Source organism: Malaclemys terrapin, chromosome 14 (assembly GCF_027887155.1).
Source record: "Malaclemys terrapin pileata isolate rMalTer1 chromosome 14, rMalTer1.hap1, whole genome shotgun sequence".
Classification (NCBI taxonomy): Eukaryota; Metazoa; Chordata; order Testudines; family Emydidae; genus Malaclemys; species Malaclemys terrapin.
Window position 1 is genome coordinate 27,688,806 of NC_071518.1, and position 21,836 is coordinate 27,710,641.

The 21,836-nt window shown below is 39.4% G+C and overlaps 1 long non-coding RNA gene across 1 annotated transcript in view; it reads left to right on the top strand.

Moving 5' to 3' along the window:
- Positions 1 to 8,417: 8,417 nt before the first annotated feature.
- The window catches only part of LOC128849009 (uncharacterized), a 43,638-nt gene continuing 30,219 nt past the window's right edge, over positions 8,418 to 21,836 (top strand). The window contains exon 1 of the long non-coding RNA XR_008447145.1: positions 8,418 to 8,548. This is a non-coding gene — a long non-coding RNA (uncharacterized LOC128849009). The remainder of the gene's footprint in view (positions 8,549 to 21,836) is intronic.

A 21,836-nucleotide genomic window follows, 5' to 3' on the forward strand; every position in this document is an offset into this window, starting at 1 on the left:
TCAGTTTCCAAGCATGTAATGGTGGCCCACCAATCAAATATCTGAGGAAACCTCTTCAGTGCAGCATAGCTATGTGACCCTAACGGCACCTGGAATTTCCTCCAGGAGGCCATCTAGTACTGTACAGCTGGGGACTATGCTTCAAAGTGCAAGAAGTGATTAAATGGAGAGGAAAAACCACTGGAAAGAGGTCTGGTTCCCATGGGGCAGGAAATGAAAAAGAGGACCTCTGTAAGAAATTAATTACACATGTGCTTAGTGCTGCCCAATGTGAGTAGGTCTGTGGACTTTAGAGGCACTAACTATGGTATAAAGTTAGGCACATGCTAAGTTTTTGCAGGATCAAGGCCTAAATGAACTGTCTCATTATGCAAATCAGTTCAGGTTGGGTCCTAAATTTTGCTATCAGAAATGAACATGCATTAAAGTAAAACATTAAAGCAGCTGTGATCCGTGCTCTGCATGCCAAATATTGATCTGTGTAGAAATGATGTGGGAGAGTCAGTTCCCATCAAATTTCTTGACCAACCTTCTCTTTTCTCACCATTAATGGGAGGTGTCTGTTTAATCTGTCAGCTGGTGCTTAAAATCTTGTTTTTTTCATATCACTGAGCATATGGCAGTATGAGATAAATGATGGAGGCAATGTGATTTTTTTTAATAATACAAGAAACTGACCTCCTTTTAAAACACTTTGAGATCAATGGATGAAAAGCACTATATAAGAGTGTGACGTTATTGACATAAACTGGGACCGTATAGATCATTGTTGCAACCAAGGTCCTGTAGTGGCACCCAAATCTTGTATAAAGGGGGTCAAATGGGGTGTCTAAGACAAGGTTATGGTTTACTGGTTATGATTATGCTGTCTATATGTGTGTATCAGTTTTGTAGTTGAAGTTATGAATATTGGCTCTATACTGTCTGTATAGCGAATATTGGCTCTATACTGTCTGTATGGCAAACTTATGCTATGCTTCTGGGTGACATCCCAGACAAGCTGAGATTAGCTCTGCCTAGCCTGCTTGATGGCCCATTAAGGACCATCAGCTATACAATGGACCCATTGAGAGAAGGCAGATAAGCCTTGTAACTCAGCAAAGTATGCAAGGACTGGCCCATGTGACTCCAGACTCCATTTTGCTGTAATTTTCCACAGTAAGAACAAAGAGGTGTTCTTACACCTGGAAAAGACTATATAAAGCTGATGCCTCATCTCCATCTTGTCTTCAATCCTGCTTCATACCTCTGGAGGAACTTTGCTACAAGCTGAAGCTTTGAACAAAGGACTGAGGACCCATCCCAGCGGGGGATGTATTCCAGAGACTTGATTTGAACCTGCAGTTTATTCCATCGCTGCTGCAAGCCTGAACCAAGAACTTTGCCATTACTGTATGTAATTGATTCCATTTAACCAATTCTAACTCTCATCTCTATCTTTTTCCTTTTATGAATAAACCTTTAGATTTTAGATTCTAAAGGATTGGCAGCAGCGTGATTTGTGGGTAAGACCTGATTTGTATATTGACCTGGGTCTGGGGCTTGGTCCTTTGGAATCAGGAGAACCTTTTTCTTTTACTGGGGTATTGGTTTTCATAACCATTTGTCCCCATAACGAGTGGCACTGGTGGGAGTACTGGGAAACTGGAGTGTCTAAGGAGATTGCTTGTGAGACTTGCGGTTAGCCAGTGGGGTGAGACCAAAGTCCTCCTAGTCTGGCTGGTTTGGTTTGCCTTAGAGGTGGAAAAACCCCAGCCTTGGGCTGTAACTGCCCTGTTTGAGCAATTTGTCCTGAGTTGGCACTCTCAGTTGGGTTCCGCCAGAACCGCATTGTCACAAAGAGCTAGGTATTATTCCATACATTGTTAATGAGGAAGCTGGTGAAAGTCCTATAGACCAGTGGTTCTCAACCAGGGATATGCCTATCCCTGTGGGACGCTGAGGTCTTCCAGGGGGTACATCAACTTATCTAGATATTTGCCTAATTCTACAACAGGTTACATAAAAAGCAGTAGTGAAGTCAGTACAAACTAAAATTTCATACAATGACTTGTTTATACTGCGGCATATACTATACAATGAAATGTAAATACAATATTTATATTCCAATTGATTTATTTTATAATTATATGGTAAAAATGAGAAAATAAGCAATTTTTCAATAACAGTGAGCTGTGACACTTTCGTATTTGTCTGATTTTTGTAAGCAAGTCATTTTTAAATGAGGTGAAACTTGGGGGGTATGCGAGACAAATCAGACTCCTGAAAGGGGTACAGTAGTCTGGAAAGGTTGAGAGCCACTGCTGTAGACTATTCATAAAAGACATATAGCGAATATGGTGATGTGGTTTTCAACACCAGTTAGGCCCTGATTCAGCAAAGCACTTAAGCACATGCCTGATTCCCATTGAAGTGAATGGAAATACATACTTAAAGTTAAGCACATGCTTTAGTGCTATGGTGCGTTTGGGCCTTAGAAGTCGTTGAGCATTGTATCATAACTCCCAGGGATCTTACCCCATTGTTTGGGTTGAATGTTCCCCATAGTACACAGGGCCTTGGTTTTTGTTAAGACTGTACTGCTTGCTACACACTTGTGTGCGGCTAGTCCTTGCTGAGATGTTGGGGTTTGGTCTGGCTTCCTTTCCAAAATGGACGGTTAATCATTTCTGTTAGCATTTCATTTGACATACAGAGAGTGTAAACCTGTATTTATTTTTTCTAGCTTTTGTTAACACTCAGTTGTTGCAGCCCTATGCTCTGTCATGGTGTCTGGATGGCCAATTGTCGGTCAGAAAGTCACATCGGTGCCGTGTGCAGCACCTTGGTGCCGTGTGCAGCGCCTTGGTGTCGTCTGCAACACATTGACCGTGTGACCATTCTCGAACCTTCCGCCTGGTCAATTGTGGGTCACGTTGGTACCATGTGCTACAATTCCGGCGTGCCGTGTGCATAAGCTTAGTGTGTCGGGTGCAGTATCTGTTTACTGCTCGGAGCCTGGTTGGTGTAGGAGCGGGGAACCAATTAGATGCTAGCACGAGCAAGGGTCTTCAGATAAAACTATGTCCCTCGCCTAAATCAGCAGGAGTGTCCGCGTGTTAGCTGGAAGGCCTGATCACCCTTTCAGCCAGGATCTCCTCCGGATTTAGCCGGCTCGTGTCATGTCATCTCGGGTTACATCTCGTCATGTCTGTACTGCTGGTCAGCTGCGCCTGGAGTGTGGTATGTACATATTAATTTTTTGTAGATATTCTGTTCGTTAGGCCCTTTTTCTTTATTACTTGGTACCAAATCTCATGTATAGAGGATGAATTGTTACAGTTTACTCAGTTCTGTATGTTTGTTCTGGTTTGTCAGTAAACAGTTGGTTGTAAATTATCTGATTCCTTGTTGTTAAGTGTACATAGACTGTTTTATATTACTGCTCTGGTGATATTTTTGGTTGGTTACTTGTTCCTATTTCAATTGAATTTGTATTGTAGTTGGTAAAGGTGCTCCTCCCCAGTCCAAGTTGTAATTCATCCCCCATTAATACACGGCCACCTGTTTTTGAATTACAATCTGCCTCTGTCTCAATTTTCCTCTTCCTCTCAAATCCTCATTCGAACCTGTATTGGTCTCGGACATCAGTGTGTAAAAATTACATGGTATACATCCGTATGTGCTGCATAGCTACAGCATGGTGACTCATTCAGAACATGGATATGGCTCAGTAAAGTCTTGTGTTAATTAGGGGCAGCAATCCAAAGAATACAAATTATTTCCATATTTTGCAGGTTGGGCCCCTGCCCCGCTCCCCAAATACTATTATGTGTACGTGTGCAGTGAAGGGTGTTGTCGCTATTAACAGTGTGATTATGAGAGGACAGTCTAATCCCTTTACTCACTTCACATCCCTAGCACATAGATTGGAGCTGTTGTTCTCCTTACACTCTCTTCCTATAGAATAACTAGAGGGAGGGAACCCAGAGCAATACATGAGCCTGTTGATATCATCATGCTGGTGCTAGGAGGTTTAAACAAATCCTCTCAGTCTGCCCTGCACTTAGTCTCTGAAAACAAGTAGAATTACAACGCTGACTTGGGAACAATATTCATGTAGCAGTTTCAAAGGTGTTAATTATTAGTAACATAATTAAGTGGGGGGGGGAATTATTTTTACAAATGACTTTCAAGTTAGCACAGTCCCATTAACTCCACAACAAGTGACATTATTTAACTATACAAGGCCATATTCTTCTATTCTCTATTATTCAACCTAAGTCAATGTAGTAGGCAGGAATATTGGTGTAGGGTAAGTTTTGGAGTTGGACACAAAAGGTTGCCCAGATCTGTGAACTTCTGTCCCTTGATCATTGGCTATTCTTCCAAGTGTACACCTAGCAGCAGGAGTCCTCCAGGCCAGTCCTTAAAAACTGGCATTCGCTGAGTTCCATATTCTAGCTCTAATACTTCTGACACAGTTAAGTAACGTGTGACAACACACGGGTTGTGTCAACCAAGAATGAACAGCCAGTTTAGAATCCATAAGCAGCAGTGTATAGTTCAGAACATTTTAAAATAAAATTGAGACCAGAATTGTTGTAATTTAGAACAATTGGACCAAGTTACCATAAATCAAAAATAGACATTTGTGTAACATAAATTGCAGCAACAAGCAGACAACTACAATTTCATTTTAAACTAGATACCAACAGGTCTACAACCAACAATTATGTAATAATCCATATTTAGAGATGTGGCCTACACTTGTTACAATTATGGGTGGGGTGGGGGGGGTTGGTGTGTTTTTTTTTTGTTTTTTTTTTTTTTTTAAATGGGTGATTTCTGTTTTTCTGTATGTTTCCCAGGCCTTTACATTTGCACTGTTTACTTTCTAGGATTATTCAATCAACTTTCTTGGATTTTCTGAAAATATAGAAAATGAGAAGAGCACATGTGTACACACACACACACACACACACCAGGACACCTAAAATTACACAAAAGCTGGAACCAACGTGAGTGATTGTGAGGGATGGGGAAGGGGGGCATATGGCTAAGGTAGAAGAAAACAACATATGTTTTTAGTATGCACTTAACATACAGTAAGTTTAGGCAACATCTGTTGTTTGTTTAAACAGCATATTTTCTTTTTGTAGGGGGAGGGGAGAGTCAATCTGTTTAAGGGGGACCTGCAAAGGAACAAATGGCGGGGGAGGGTGGTATCCTTTTTGTTTGTTTGTTTGTTTCTTTATGTTTAAGGCTTGAAAGGTCCTGCCCTCACCACCTCAGACTGTTTTCTGCTTGCCTTAGAAATACCAGGAATACAAAGTGTCATCCGCCCTGTTTTTGTTGCAGGACTTTTTGGATGATTGAAAGAAGTATTGTCATCTTTAATCTGAAGGGGTAGCGTACGCTGAATCTTTAGCAAAGAGACCATTTCTCCTAGCTCTGTTAAATTCTGTTTTTATTTCTGTTTGTAATATAGTACTCAGAGGCCCCAGAGTAGATTGGGGTCCTACAGGGCTGCCAGATGGCACGGCCCTCATTTGACACGCATGCATTTGGCAGCATTGTCGTGCATTGCCACAGCTCTCAGTATGAATCTCATACACTTGGTTGAGTTGTAGGCATTTGCCTGCAGTTCTGCCCTTTGGCTACTGGGGGACAGTGTTGAGCAGGTAGCCAGGTACCTCTTCGTGTGCTGCCCCTCTGCTGGATACCACCCGAGGAACAGGAAGCAGAGAGGAATGGTGGGAACAGGGAGCCATCTGCCACTAGACCCACCCTGTCTTCCCCTTCACACATTCACCGACAGCTGCAGGTAAAGTGTCACACAGCTCCTTGAAAGGCGGCACCTGTCTTCTCCGGCAGTAGCCTCTACGGCAGCCAGACACAGGAGCAGGAGTGTGGGCTCAGCCAGTAGCCCAGTGGCTCAGGATGCTCTTCTGTAGTACTTAGCTTCGCCACGAGGGCACATGCAGCTTAGCTTGTGGTGCCACAGAAGGGGCATTTCCCCCTCGGTTTACCAGAGCCTGGGAGAATAAGGGAGTAAGAAGAAGAAAATAAAGCAGAAAATTCTGAAACAGAATGCAAAAAGGAAGGGGAAACAAGGCCAAAAGGACAAAACAGCCTTAGAATGGAGAGAAACCGAAGGGACAGAGGGAAAGCCACATGCATCAGCTCCTCTGCAGGAACATGGAGGGAAACTGTGTCTGTAGCTGATCTGCCAATTCATTGCAAAGAAGGACTAAAACTATGAAAGGCACAGGGTTAGGAGTTACACTGCAGGCTAGTGCGGGTTTTTTATTTGTATTTTATTTTGTCTCTCTAATCATTCCATCTCGGCCATTAAGAAGCATTTTGATCCAAGAAAAAATGTGGTCTGATTACTCTACATCTATTTAGCATGAATGTGAAGCTTCACTTTTTAACCTGATGAGAATGGGCTCCCTCTATTATTCAGCCTAAGTTTCACTTGCATGTGAGAAACTGAATTGCTTCTTTTTCCATAGACTGTTTTCAAAAATGGGCCTCGTAAAGGCCATCCAAATTCCATGTTTGGATACACTGATCAGCAATTAGGCAGACATGGAAACACCACCGCACATGCTTCTGATCTGGGGAGAGGATGAGAGAACAAACAACATGTGACAGATGTGTTGTCATGTGGCTTGTCGCACTATTGGAAGGCACTCAAATACTACCGTGATGAGTGTGATATAAGAACCTATATACAATAGAAACCTTTCTGGATGCTGATTTAAGCATGCTAGTGCATGAGTGGGATGTGTTTGAAAGGTGCCTGTTTGAACATTGGGTTGGCTGTACTGAACCTGACAATAAATATGCAAAAACGATAATGGCTGCTCATTATTTTTGTTGAGGAGCTTTACAGAGGAGGTGTAAGAAATATAGCTGGACAATTTGATAGATTTTATAATTGTAACCGAACACTCCTTTTTTAACTACTCATTCAATGTACTAAGTCCTCTAGTTGGAGCCATTTTGATTCCTAGAAATAAGAATACATAATGTAATTTACACGTGGAAGAAGCAATTTTATCTACTTACATCTCTAAATATATGTGTACATACTGGAAGCAACGGTTACATTATAATTAGAGTAACATGAGAGACCAGGAGTTCAAATTTACAAATATACATCCCACATCCAGAAAACTCTCCAAAACTGCTTCTCTTTTTATAGTGTGACTGATGGGAGTGTCCGGATTTTATGTATGAAACAAAATAGCATCAGTAGAATAACAATTTCATCTATATACAAGACCCTGGTTACTTTAACTTTAGCATGATCACAACTGCAAGGGGACTGAAGCAGGAATCTTAAATACATGGACAAGGAGGGGAAAGGGTTAAACTAAACTTGCACATTCTTGCTTATTAGAATTATTAGAACCCTTCCATTACTGTTTTATGCTCTGTATTAGCTGTATGTAAATGATTATTATTGCACATTAATAGCTGCTCATATAAGAAGCTTAGAGGCAGAGAATGGGGACAGTCCTGCCCTAGAGCCTCTTGTTTTCTTAGAGGGAGGATTTTGTTTTTTTGGTGATCACACATGCTTGCAGATTATTGCAGAAAGTCTTAATCCATTTTGTGAAGCTTGTGTCAAAGCCCATCCATCTCAGCACTGCCTAAAGAAAATTCCATTCTACATGATCAAATGCCTTTTTGGCATGAATTGTTGGAACTGATGCACATTCAGGAGAGTCCTCTATTTATTCACATATTACCAACTGGTTATGGCACCGGTTAGTCTGTGGATGTTCCATTAAGGGGAAAAGTCTGAGTTAAATGATAAAATTGGAAATAACTCTTTCAAGGAAATTTAGCAAAGATAAGTGAAGAAACATGGTGGCCCCTTTGCAAAAGGATAGTAAATACCATACTTCTGCGTAGTCAACTCATCTGATTTTGGGGATACAGTCTGACTTTGCTTATCAGGCAAAGTTCCTGTCCACCTCAACTGAGATTTTGTTTGGTTGAGGATTGCAACTATTTCAGAGTCAATTTTCACATTACTGATTTTACCAGATAAAGTTTTCCTGATTGATTCTTTCATGAACTTTAACTTCATTAATTATTATTATTGTTGTTGTTTATTATACCCTTTATTGCTGGGATTTGTAACTTGGTCCATGCATGCAAAACAATGACTCAGAGAAAACGGGTAAAATAGCTTAAACAAAAATATTTATTATAAATGAATAAATACCAATTACAATATCCTAAATTTCAAAACATATTGACTGTGGCTTCTGAAGGTTTTACTGGAGTCAAATTTCCTCCCCTCTATCCTCTTTAAGCTCCTGCCAGAAGAAAAGCTATTAGCGTCTGCTGCAGAGATTTCATATGGCAGACTATCCACATTGCCTCACTGCCTGAGAACTAGTGATTGTTTACTTGTATCTCCTCAGATTAGCCCCAGTTGGGCTGTCATGGTCCTGATAGTAACCCATTCACAAGACGCTCACTGATTCAGTTCCTTGCTTGGAACAAATGGGAAGAGGAACAACGGCTTCCTTCTGGCTCACATTAGGTAAGAACGTCTGCTTTTATGAGCTGTGGAAGGAAAGAGAGAAATTTGAATGAATTAAAGTTAATCTTGCATTGGGAGATGTTAATACTTCCCAGTACCTTTAGCTGAACTGCAGCCATGCTGCACTATGCAGTTAATCAGTTAACCTCTTCATCAGGGAATGAAAGAGGAAAGAATGGCTTCTTTTCTGCTCTGGGGAGGATTGTAAAGTTAGCATGTTACATCAATTAAAAGAAATGAGAGGGGAAAAAAGAACTGCCTTTCTTAACTCCATCCATATCACCCCCACACACGAGAGGAATTCCCAGGACAGAGTGGGGAGCTGAGTGTTGAAAGAGAGCATCCTTGGACTATGGATGATATGGCTGAGGGGGAGCAAGAGAGATTATTTTACTCACCGCTAGTATTAAAAGGGTGTTCCTAGGAAAAATAGATTTCTTGTAAAGCCTTCTTCCCATTATGGGAGAAACCAAGCAGGCAAAATCCTGTCTTAAAACTAGCTGCTACTACTATTATAGGCAGGGGATTCTTTTCTGAAACCCATGTTATAAAAACATGTGTGATGGAGATTAGGGGTACTACCACATCCCTGCTGGGGAATTAACTACAACTCCACCCCCTCTTTCCCCTTGTTCTGGGGAAGGTCTACGAGAGTGGTTGCTTGGAAGCTCCAAGGGGGAGACTGCCTTTGAAGGTCTGCCTACACGCAGGCTGGAGGTGTAGTTTCCAGCTCAGACATACCTGCGCTAGCTCCAGTTGAGCTAGCACACTAAAAATTGAAGTTTAGCTGCTACAGTACAAGTGGTGGGATGGGCTAGCTTCCTTGAGTATGATCCCATCCGAAATCTCAGTCATGTAGTCAGGGCAGCGAGCTTCTCCCACTGCTGCAGCAGCACTTCTATTTTTAGCATGCTAGTTCAATCACAGCTAGCACAGGTATGTCTGCTAGAGCTGGAAATTACATGTCTAGCTCTAGTGTAGACGTGCCCTGAGATAGTCAGGCTCCCAGAATTGTAGGACCAGGTTGACCCATTAGCTGTGGTGCTTTCCTTGGTATACTGAGTTGTCTTATTTTCTTGTTGTAAAGACCATACTCTAACCCTCAAGAATGAATATGGAGCAACAGACTGTGCTGGCTTAGACTGTCTTTTGTTGCTGAACCATTCCACCAGCTTACACCAAATTGCAATAGAGAGACGACTGTGGTATGTGCTGAGAACAGTACAGAGATTTCAATAGTCTCTGAGTGACATTCTGCACTCCACTTTCACCCTATGGAAATCAAAGGAGTTGTGCTACAGCTGAGGGTAGCATTTGGCCCAGGATTTTATACCATTGTTTGTTTGTTTTATTTTTTGCATAAAGAGCCTGATTTTCAGAAGTGCTGAGTACTCACAGCTCCATTTGATCTCAGTGGGTGTTCACTTCTGGAAATCAGGTCCTTAGTTCACAGGTACGTATCAAATTCCAGAATAGTAAACAGGTCTTAGACCAGATCCTTATAGGTCTTTAGGTATCTAACTCCCATGGAAATAGCTTTGAGGATCTGGGCCTTGGAGACCTTTACAAAGTACTGCTTCTAGGGGTTTGTCTACAAAGTGGGGTGGTGTGCACTATGGGGGTGTGATATCTGAAGTGCACTAACATGTTGCACATTAGTTAGTCCATGCAGACCCTGCTGGTGTGTGTTAAATATTCCCTAGTGCACTTTAACATAGTGTTGTTTGAAACTTTAGATAACCTCTCCTTCCACCCCCTCCGCCCCCGCCCCCGCCCAGTGTGCATTACCCTTCCATGTAGACAAATCCAGGAAGACAAAACCACCAGGAGAAGTGTCATGTAATGATCTAATCTGGATTGGCTGATGATGTGATACACTCTACTAATAATTGACTTTGGTGTTGTTTTCTAATATAATATAATGCAACATGACTAAACACGAAGGTTCATTCAATTGCTAAACCTATCTGCACATGCATGCACATGGTGGATCTGAATGTAAAACGTGTTTGGAGGCTCCCTTTTGCCCTCTTCAAGAATTGTCTCAAACTAGGCTTAATATCCCCATGCTTAGTCACAAATGTGAGGACTAATTGTAATTCTCTCTTGCTATTCTGAGATAAAAACGCTAATATTAAATGCCATTCATGAGCTTGCTTATTCTAGCAGTGTAACATAAAACAGCCGTTGAAAAAAATGTCTTTTGAATAATGTTTCAAATGTACAGTGAAAGTCATTATTTCAATGGGGATCTGGGAACCATCATTACAGCATATGTGATAAGAGTTAAGCGCTAAGAAAGTAGAAAAATGAGGAACAAAATATGAAACAACACACACTGCTGTTACTGGAACACATAATCTGAAGTGCAAATCCAAAGAGCTAACACTCATCCAATGTGTGAAAAAGTTTAGCCGTTGTATTGGCGAAACTAGAGGGGGAAAATTGGCTTTCAGTGTAGAATTGAATCACTGCTAATTTTGCTGAAAACATTCTCTGTGTTACAGATAGGAGAGTAGCTGGTGCACCTTCATCATTAAACTTCTACGGGGGAGTCCTTTTGTGGTGGAATTCTCTGCATTTCCTGTCTCTTTCTATGCTTTATTAATCAAAGCAAGGGATTGTGCTAATAGCTCATGGGTTTTCCTTTTGCACTAGTAGTTGGACTGGGATTCACTCATGTCTAACTTCCAAAGGTTGAAATAGTTTGGGATTTGTTTATTTATTTATTTTAATTTTTCTGTGTGAAATCTACGGCCAAAACGCACCCATGAGAGTACTCAAACTCTGAGATATGAGCACCAGCTGCAATTCTTAATATTTTCAGCCTTTTTTACAAGTTTAATAAATTTGTGCTTTGCAAAGAAGCCTCTTTTGCTTGCTGGATATCATGTGCTCAGCTGAATCAATTGCCATAAAGGGCTATCAGTGAGCCATCTTCAGTCTGCTCAAAACTAATATAGTGGCTTCTATTAAAATTATCAGTAGGTAATGCACTCTGGAATCTGTCTCTTTTCTTTTGCTCTCAAATGCAAATCTGCCTATCATTGAGAAATAGCAATATTTTGCACTCATTTGGTGCTTTTCTTCTAAGAATCTCAAACTGCAACACATAATAATTTACTTGAAAGTAAAAAAATGGAAGGTATTCTGTATTTGATTAGACATGCACACACAGTAACTCACTTGAGAGAGTAATGCAAGCTGATCCCTGTGGGTGGAACCCACACGGATCAGCTGGTGGGACTGTGACCTAGCTTTGGAACATTTGGAACCTTTCATCAAGGAAGGGAAGACCTCAACTGGACCAAATTTTTAAACAAATGGCTGTTTTGGTTATGAAGGCAATAAGCCTAAGGAGGAGGATCTACAGGTGTGGAAGACAAATTTCACTCCACAGCAGTGCCCTACTAGTTCTTTGATCTCCTTTATGGAATTAAAGCTCTCTGGGAATGAGAAAGCTCAATAGCATTTAAGCTTTGTCTATACTAGGATCAGGATTTTCATGTGCTCAGCACCCACAACTGGAACAAGACTTTCAATAGAGCTCAACAACCCAACATACAGAACTTTTGAAAAATCTAGCTAGAAACTTTTGGTGCCTCAATAGGACCTGAGTTCTTATGAAAAATCTACCTTTAAGGTTTTTTTCAGACACCCAAGTCTCAAAAGGTATAATTCCACAGAAGGTGGTATTAATGGAATTTGTAGTGAAGAGAATGCTGAGGAGGAGGTTGGGTTAGAGGAGGCGGTAGTAACACATGGACATGGTCTACAATACAGCCTCCTTCTGTGGAACTACATCTGTAGGAATTGTGGTAAAAAAAATGCTGATGTAAACATAATCTACAGATGAACTAGTTTGGATAGAACTAAATCTGACTCAATTATTGCCCCAAACTCCATCCAACCTTAACATCTTTTGGAAGTTTGAAAAAAAATTCAGAGAACTTTTAGTAGTTGTTTACATTATTAAATTCCTGTGCCCCTTTTGTGTTGCTGGGATTTGGCCAAATTTGGTCAGTAAGTAGGAAAGAAAAACAGTGAATTTTTCCATTTTTCATCAGAAAAGCGTTTAGTCTAAAAATTTCCAAGCAGCTTTTGTTCAGGCTTTAAGGAAGGCTGTGAGATTTCTGAATTGACCAGAAGCAGGAATTCCCTGGGAAGTAAATAGGGAAGATCTCCAGTTTTGCAGGTTTGGTGAGTATGGATACAGTTTGGACGAGGAGCTGAACTTCTAGGATCTTATCCCATTAGGTACTTAAACACCCTTAACTCATATTGATCTAATTCTTGGCACGTCACATACTTGGGGGGCATAAGTAAATATCCAGACTGACCTGAACCTATTTGAGACACTCCAGTTACTAACATAAATGACTTGTAGTGCACATCTTGCTGAGCAGCTGAAGAAAATGGTTCCAAGGCCTAGATAAGCCTGCTGATGAATAACTTGGTCGGATGATGTAACTAGATTGACAACTTTCCACTGTTTATGTGATCCTCCATGTGATGAAGGCCGGTTTATTTTTGAGTTTTGTTTTCTGCTGGAAAAGGCTGTTAGCTAGAATTCCACTTTTAAGGGGTTGGAAGTTTCTTTTTGTTTTTAAGATATAATGAGGACTTTGTGCTGGAAGCCTGCAGCAATCCTGTTCTATTGTGATTAATGTCACTGTATAATTCTGACAAGCTGAAGCTCTCCCAGGGTGCTCATTCATCATGGAGCTCTCTATAGCTCTTATTTATTTATTGAACAACATGTAAGCACAGTTCTTTTTTTTGTTTAATGTATCAGCATTTCAGTGTATGTGGACTTCAAGGTTTCAGTTTTGTTGACAATAATGAGATCATCCAGACAATTATCGTTTGATTTTTTCACTTCACTAGTGAGGAAGATTAAAGAAAAGTTAAGGAGCTTTGTCTGTTTCCTGTTATCCATTTACTGAGGGGGGAAAAACCCTGACTGTTTAAAATGTATAAATTATGAGACTTTTAGATTCCACTCAACCAGCATATGAGGAGATTCTGTATTCCATTTGTTTGTTGGAGTTTTGAATGAATCAAGCTGTCTTGAGTGCTTGATTCAACTGAACTTGTTTCTCCACATAAATAGAAGGTATGACTTGGGGGCCAAGATGTGCCCAAGGAATATACATAACATAAGGGTAGTTGTCCAGTCCACACAAAGTGAAATTCATCACAGTACAAAGATCCTACATCACAAGGCACTGTGCCTAACATGACCTTTATGTTAGGGGCATACAGCCTTATGCAGGCTCTCTGCATTGGTGTGAATTTCAGTCAAAGCATAAAAATGGATAGCAAATTGAAGATTGCATATGCAGACGCACAGTGTCATGGTGTCAGGAAGGTGTTGTTGATGCAAGTCACATTGCTTGACATACTTAAATAGCATGGTGATAATAAGAACCTGAATAGAAAGGTCTTCTCATATAGCAGTGAGAGTGTACCTACAATATGGTATGCTGCTCTACACACCTTAAAATCAAGAACATTTTGTCAAATCAGAGTAAATTCAGAGAAGAACCAAAAACATGATTAAAGAGCATTACAAAAAGAACTAGATGTGCATAGCTTGGCTATACAATGACTAACTGCCTACAACTAATTGGAGGGTATTAATGTAAAGGAAGGAGAATAAGTGTTCAGTGTTACAAGGACTTGTAACTAGGAGTAGTTGGATGAAAATAATCAAACAAAAATTTTGGCTTGAAAATGTCCAGACAATGGGCCATATGTTCCCTTGTGGTATTAAAACGTACGAAGGGGAACAAAATAATCTGAAAGCCATGTGGCTTTTGAAGTACAGCTGTTGTTCCACATTTTCTCCCCTGCCCTGCGAAACTAGGGGCCACAGACAGGTTGCTGAAGTGTGCATTTACAATCAACACAAGCATTAGAAAAGCCAGGAAATCATTAGTTAAGCCTTTGCCCAACCCTTGAAATCATGGTTATAGTTTGTACCTTTGCCAAATAACCTCACCCATATCTAGTACTCAGGTGATTCCTCTCTCCATCCAAACTTTAACTCCACCACTTGGAGGGTGTTCAAAAATGGATGGGTTTGGGTTGTTAGAAATGTTGACTGGTGTTTGTTAGTAAATGATTAGCGTATGGTGCAGCCTTTCAGTTAATGATGGTTATGTTCAGGTGTGTTGTATGGAATGATGGGAAGGAATTGTCGGTGTTCGGTTTTTTGTTTTTAAATGGGAATGGTTTGTATTAGTACTCACCATTCTTTTGTAGTAGTGTTAACTTAAGTGATATTGAATAAGTATGGCAGCTTCCTGCCCCTTCCCCCTCAATTGCTGATGCTTGTGGCCAAGAGTAAGGTTGCATGTTTTGTGGGGCGGGGAAGACAGAAGGCCTATACATTCTGGTTTAATATATAAGAATGGCCATAGTGGGTCAGGCCAAAAGTCCACGTAGCCCAGTATCCTATCTTCCAACTGTGGCCAATGCCAGGTGCCCCAGAGGGAATGAACAGAACAGGTAATCATCAAGTGATCCATCCCTGTTGCCCATTCCCAGCTTCTGGCAAACAGAGGCTAGGGACATCATCCCTGCCCTTCCTGGCTAATAGCCATTGATGGACCTATCCTCCATGAATTTATCTAGTCCTTTTTTGAACCTGTTATAGTCTTGGCCTTCACAACATCCTCTGGCAAGGAATTCCACCGGTTGACTGTGCGTTGTGTGAAAAAATACTTCCTTTTGTTTGTTTTAAACCTGCTGCCTATTAATTTCATTTGGTGACCCCCCTAGTTCTTGTGTTATGAGGAGTAAATAATACTTTCTCCACACCAGTCATGATTTTATAGACCTCTAACATATCTCCCCTTAGTCGTCTCTTTTCCAAGCTGAAAAGTCCCACTCTTATTAATCTCTCTTCATACAGAAGCCATTCTATACCCCTAATCATTTTTGTTGCCCTTTTCTGAACCTTTTCCAATTCCAATACATCTTTTTTGAGATGGGGCAACCACATCTCCACGCAGTATTCAAGATGTGGGCATACCATGGATTTATATAGAGGCAATATGATATTTTCTGTCTTATTATCTATCCCTTTCTTGATGATTCCCAACATTCTGTTCACTTTTTTGACTGCCGCTGCACATTGAGTGGATGATTTCAGAGAACTATCTACAATGACTCCAAGATCTTTCTTGAGTGGTAACAGCTAATTTAGACCCCATCATTGTATATGTATAGTTAGGATTATGTTTTCCAATGTGCATTACTTTGCATTTATCAACATTAAATTTCATCTGCCATTTTGTTGCCCAGTCACCCAGTTGTGTGAGATCCTTTTGTAGCTCTTTGCAGTCTGCTTGGGATTTACCTATCTTGAGTAGGTTTGTATAATCTGCCAATTTTGCCACCTCAATGTTTACTCCTTTTCCAAATAATTTATACATATGTTGAATAGTACTGGTCCCAGTACACACTGCTGGGGACACCACTCTCCATTCTGAAAACTGACCATTTATTCCTACTTTTTGTTTCCTGTATTTTAACCAGTTACCAATCCATGTGAGAACCTTCCTTCTTATCCCATGACAGCTTACTTTGCTTAAGAGCCTTTGGTGAGGGACCTTGCCAAAGGCTTTCTGAAAATCTAAGTACACTATATCCACTGGATCCCCCTTGTCCACATGCTTGATGACCCCCTCAAAGAATTCTAGTAAATTGGTGAGGCATGATTTCCCTTTACAAAAACTATGTTGACTCTTCCCCCAAAAATTATTTTAAACTATGTGTCTAACAATTTTGTTCTTTACTATAGTCTCAACCAGTTTGCCCAGTACCGAAGTCAGGCTTACTGGCCTGTAATTGCTGGGATCCCTTCTGGAGCCCTTTTAAAAAAAAATTGGCATCACATTAGTTATCCTCCAGTCATTTGGTACAGAAGCTGGTTTAAATGATAGGTTACAAACTACAGTTAGTTGTTCTGCAATTTCACATTTGAGTTCTTTCAGAACTCTTGGGTGAATACCATCTGGTCCTGGGACCTCAATCTGGGACAGTTCTTCAGATTTGTCACCTAAAAAGAATGGCTCAGGTTTGAAAATCTCCCTCACATCCTCAGCCATGAAGAATTTGTTTAGTTTCTTCACAATGGCCTTATTGTCTTTGAGTGCTCCTTTAGCATCTCGATCATCCAGTGGCCACACTGGTTGTTTAGCAGGCTTCCTGCTTCTGATGTACTTAACAAAAAAATTGCTATTACTTTTTGAGTCTTTGGCTAGTTGTTCTTCAAATTCTTTTTTGGCCTTCCTAGTTATATTTGTACACTTCATTTCCCAGAGTTTGCGCTCCTTTTATTTTCCTCACTAGGATTTAACTTCCACTTTTTAAAGGATGCCTTTTTTAGAAGTCTCACTGCTTCTTTTACTTTGTTGTTTAGCCACGGTGGCACTTTTTTGGTTCTCTTACTATGTTGTTTAATTTGTGGTTTACATTTAAGTTGAGCCTTTATGTGTGATGTGGCAAAGGGAAAATTTATTATTTCAGGGTGGTGACTTAGTGATTTCCTGGCTATTTTATCATTGTGGTGTTGATACAAGCATGTGAGCAACGTTAACATGCTTTTAACAAAGTTTTCTGTTTGGGGGAATTTCCCAGGTTTTTTAGCAAGTCTTTATCAATGTTGGTAATCACACACATAACTGTCACTGTTGATAGGATTGTATGTCCCCTTGCTGAGCACTGATGTCCTCCATGCTACCACAGCTGCAGTCTTTCCTCCTGGCTCCCCATACGTGGCCTAGAAAGTCTCCCTTGCTTCCGTCCCATACACCTCTGCACCCTAAACCTCTCAGAATCTCAGCCCTCAATGTCCACTCACATCCCTTCCCCACCATACTCCATTACTCTATCTAGTCACCTTTTAAATTATTGTATATTAAAGTGGGAGGGGGTAGGAAGATGGAGAGACTTGCAGCTGAAGGTGACTCAGGAGCATGGTTAGCAGCTTCTTCTTGTGCCCAATTCTTGTGGCAGGCTGGCAGCACTGGGGAAGCAGCTAACAGAACTTAATGGTCCCATCGGCTACTGTTGACATAGCTCAGTTGGGCTATCCTGAAAGACTGTGTGTTTATTTTTAACATTTCAAAAGAGACTGAGACGTTCTCTCTGTAAAGTTTGTAGGGACTATGTTGTTTAGCTAGAAGAATCCAAAGAAAATGGAGAGGGAGAAAAAACAGCAGCAGGGGGCATTAGTAAATGTTTTCTTTGCACAAATTAGATATTTTACTAAAAGATGACAAAAAAATTGTCCTATTAATGTTATTGTGCCATATTTGGGGACTTAATCCAATCATTTAAGTGTTAAAGAAGGACTGACATTCATAATAAAGGGCTAGTAAGCATAATATATACCACACCCTTTTTTTTTTTCTATTTGCATTTGTGGGTACATTTTTAGATTTGGACAACTCTTCATCTCTTTGCCTCTGTAACTGGTTTTGAAACACTGTCAACACCTTTCCAGCAAGTGCTAGGTCTAAACTTCATTCTCTATAAATGTACTAAAACATCTCTAAATCTTAGCTTGCTAGGAGCAGTTGTGATCTGTTATGTCTCCATTGTATATATGAAAGAGTCCAGAATATATGGCTTTAAAGGTTTCTAAAACTAAATCTACATTTTTCCATTGGAATGCTTATGCTATATTAGGGTCAAATTCTCTGCTGGTATAAAATTGGTATGGATCCTCTGACTTTAATGGACATGTTCAGGATGGGTCCTATGCCTTTCTATATGGTTGTACAGTACGTCGCATATTCTGGGCACTACTGGATATAAATAATAATTGTAATTATTCAATTTTTTAAACAGTTAAGAATCTGTGATTAGTATGAGGACTTCTTGTACCAACATAACTAAGTAAATAACACCACTTTTAAGAAAGACCTAGTGGCTTGCCTTTTATAACATTCATTTTATTAATGTAAAAACCAAACTAGCTAATGAAAGATATCCCCTACCAAAGCTAGATTAAAATAACATCAAAGGTAGAAAAGCAAGGGAATTCAGTATTATCTCTGAGCCTCTCCTTCCTGCTGTGTATCTAGATATTGCAGGAGCCTCCTAACCTTGATTAGTTTAGACACCAAAGTACTGTAGATCAACTCTCACAATTACCATTGACATCAAAGCAAATTCCATGTGCAGAGGAAGGATAGTATATGGGCCTAAATGGGCTCCAGTCCAGCGGATCAGTGCAGCCTCACTGGGGAACTTCTAGCTGAACTGAGGGCATGTCTACATAAGGACACTTAGGAAAGTTAAGACAAATTAACTAAGTAACTTTAAAGGATAAGCTATAGCAAACCAAAGCCACTTTACTTCTGAATGAGAACATTCACATAGGGGTTGAATGCACTTTAACTTCACACATTAATTAATTCATCATAACTTTGCTGAGTATCCCTGTGTAGACAAGCCATGAGTTAACTTGCTTTTGTGGTTTGTGGTCCAACCCTTAGCATTTAATAATAGCATATCAAATATTTTTAGCTATAATTTTCTACAAAAGTCAAACACAGCACCACACAGACAAGGGAATGGGACTCAAGTTTGATAAAACTGGAATCATGCAATGTTACCTTATAACCATAGGTTTAGAAGGGACGCAAGGGTCTTCTAGTGTAATCCCCCGCCAAGATGAAGAAATTGTTGTGTCAAACTATCCAAGATAGGTGGCTATTCAGCCTCCTTTTGAAAACCTCCAGTGAAGGAGCTTCCATGACCTCTCTAGGCAGTCGGTTCCATTGTCCTACAGTTCTTACAGTTAGGAAGTTTTTCCTGAGATTTAATTTGTTTGCTATACTGCAGTTTTAACCCATTGCTCTTGTCCTGCCTTCTGTGGCAAGACAGAATAATTTTTTCTTGATTTTTTTTTTTTATGGCAGCCTTTCAAATATTTGAAGACCATTATCATATCCTCCCTTTATGTCCTCTTTTCCAAACTAAACATACCCAATTTCTTCAGCTATTGCTCATATGGCTTGCATTCCATCCCTTTGATCATCTTTGTCACGTTCCTCTGGATCTTTTCCAGTTTCTCTACATCCTTTCTATACTTTGGTGACATTCACTGAATGTCTAACAATTTTTTTGTGCATTATTTTTCACTTTTAAAAAATTATTATTGTATTATAATTATTTTTAGTGTTTTAAAATTATTTTAGTTTTTGGTTAGCCACTCTGTAACGTTTTGAATACAGGTGATCCCATGTTGTCATGTGGTGTTTTCCTTACTCCATGACTGGATGAGTGTGCATCTGAATACTCAATACATTCATTCCAGCTCTATATCAATGTAGTTGGGAAAATTTTGGTAACTGAAACATTTTGGTTTTCAGAAGCCAGGAAATAATTTGTAAATTGCAAAATATTTCTGTTTTGAAAACTTCAAAATGAAAACATGTTTTACATTTGCAAAATTTTTCACAGAAAAGAAAGATAAAGTTCAACCAGCTCTAGTGATGAGGTTGAATGTTCCAGTTTGAACTTGAAATGGGTAAAGAATGAATGGCTACATAGTTAAAAAACACAAATAATGACAAATATGAGAAATTTATAAAGAAACCTTTACCATAAAATACTTTTTTATGTAGAGAATATCATTTTACTTAGTAAGTGTGTGAATTTCTCCATTATCTGTAAGTAAACACTTCTCATGCAATATGCAATGTATACTTTTCCATTTTTCCCCTTTATACTCTGGCTTCGTGCCTGATATTTTAAAATAGACGTAGGTGTAAGACTTAATCTTCAGACATCTTTATCAGTTTAACTCTGTAGCTACCTATAAGTATTCTCTTGTACCATCTGAAGCCTGTTCACTACAGGGTACAATTCACCAAAGTCTAAAGGGCCAAGAGAAGAAGTATGTCCTACTTATATCTCACCTGAGCCCTGTTTTGAAGACTTAAGTGGGACATAACCCTTGTGCTGGCTGTCTCCATTGGGGTGAATTTCAAATTGCAGTGAACTGTACATATGTACTTTCACTGTCAAGTATTTCACCAATGCTTTTATTAATACATACACTGATAGACTGTTAGTCTAGGCAATGAGCAGAGACCATCAAAAAGTGGAAAAATAAATTAGCAGGGGAAAAAAGTTAAAAGTTGTTCCCATTGCACTAGGTTCCAGATGCATTTATTTTCTGTTAATTTCACTATATTTTCTGCAATATTTTAATAGAAAGCTTATCAAAGCCTTTATCAAACTTATTTTAAAAATCAGTACAAAATGACTAGTTATTGAAAACTGGAGTTGAAATAATTTTTTGCCAAAAAAAATGCAGATTTGGATTTAACTGAAACAATTTATGACTTTGAAAAGAACAGAAAAAAAAATCAGAAATGCTGAAACAAACTAACATTTCTAAAATGAAACAATTTGACTTTCCATTTTGGAAAGACATTTTGTTTTAGAATTTCCCTCAATTTGTTTTAAAATTTTTTTTTTAATATTTTAAAAATTTCAAGATCAAAGCAAACATTTCAGTCAACATGAAACTAAAGTTTTTTCAAGACTTTGAAAATTTTCAAACACTTTTTTGTTTTGAGTCACCCAAATGAATTTCTTTTACCTAATCCTGACCTGAATATTCATTTATTCTGACAACCCCACTGAAAGCCACCTTTTCTTATTGAAAACTGAGATGTTAGTAAATGAATTTTTTTTCTAATTTTGAAAACAATATCAAAATGATGTTGCTGTAAATCTCGTGAAAAACAGACCATTTTGATAGTCAACAATTTATGTGACAAGATTAATTTTCAAAAAAGCCCATTTCTTGATACAGCCCACTCAACCCCACAAAAACTTTGTGTGAAAAATTTTAGCCAGCTCTATTAATGAGTTCAGATAAATTCAAAAGACTGGTGTTCAGAGGGATATACCTTTGCAGCACCTAAGTGCCATTTCATGTCTGAGTTAGCTTACTCACCATCTAACATTGGTTTTGTAGCAGAGAAACTATTATGTATCACTGCAAAAAATGACTACACTGCACACAAAGCATTTTCACTTTTAAGTTTTTATGTCAGGTTTCATCTTGAACAAAACAAGCAGTAAGAATGAAGCCAGCTTGTCATGATGGAAAATAATTATCTAGGGAAAACTGATATCATACGTACCTGGGCGAGAAATAACCCGAACGTTCTCATTCTAAAGAAACATTAAAGGAAAACAAATCAGAAACTTTTATGCTGGATGGTCTTTCCTCTCTGTGGATTGGCTGCTT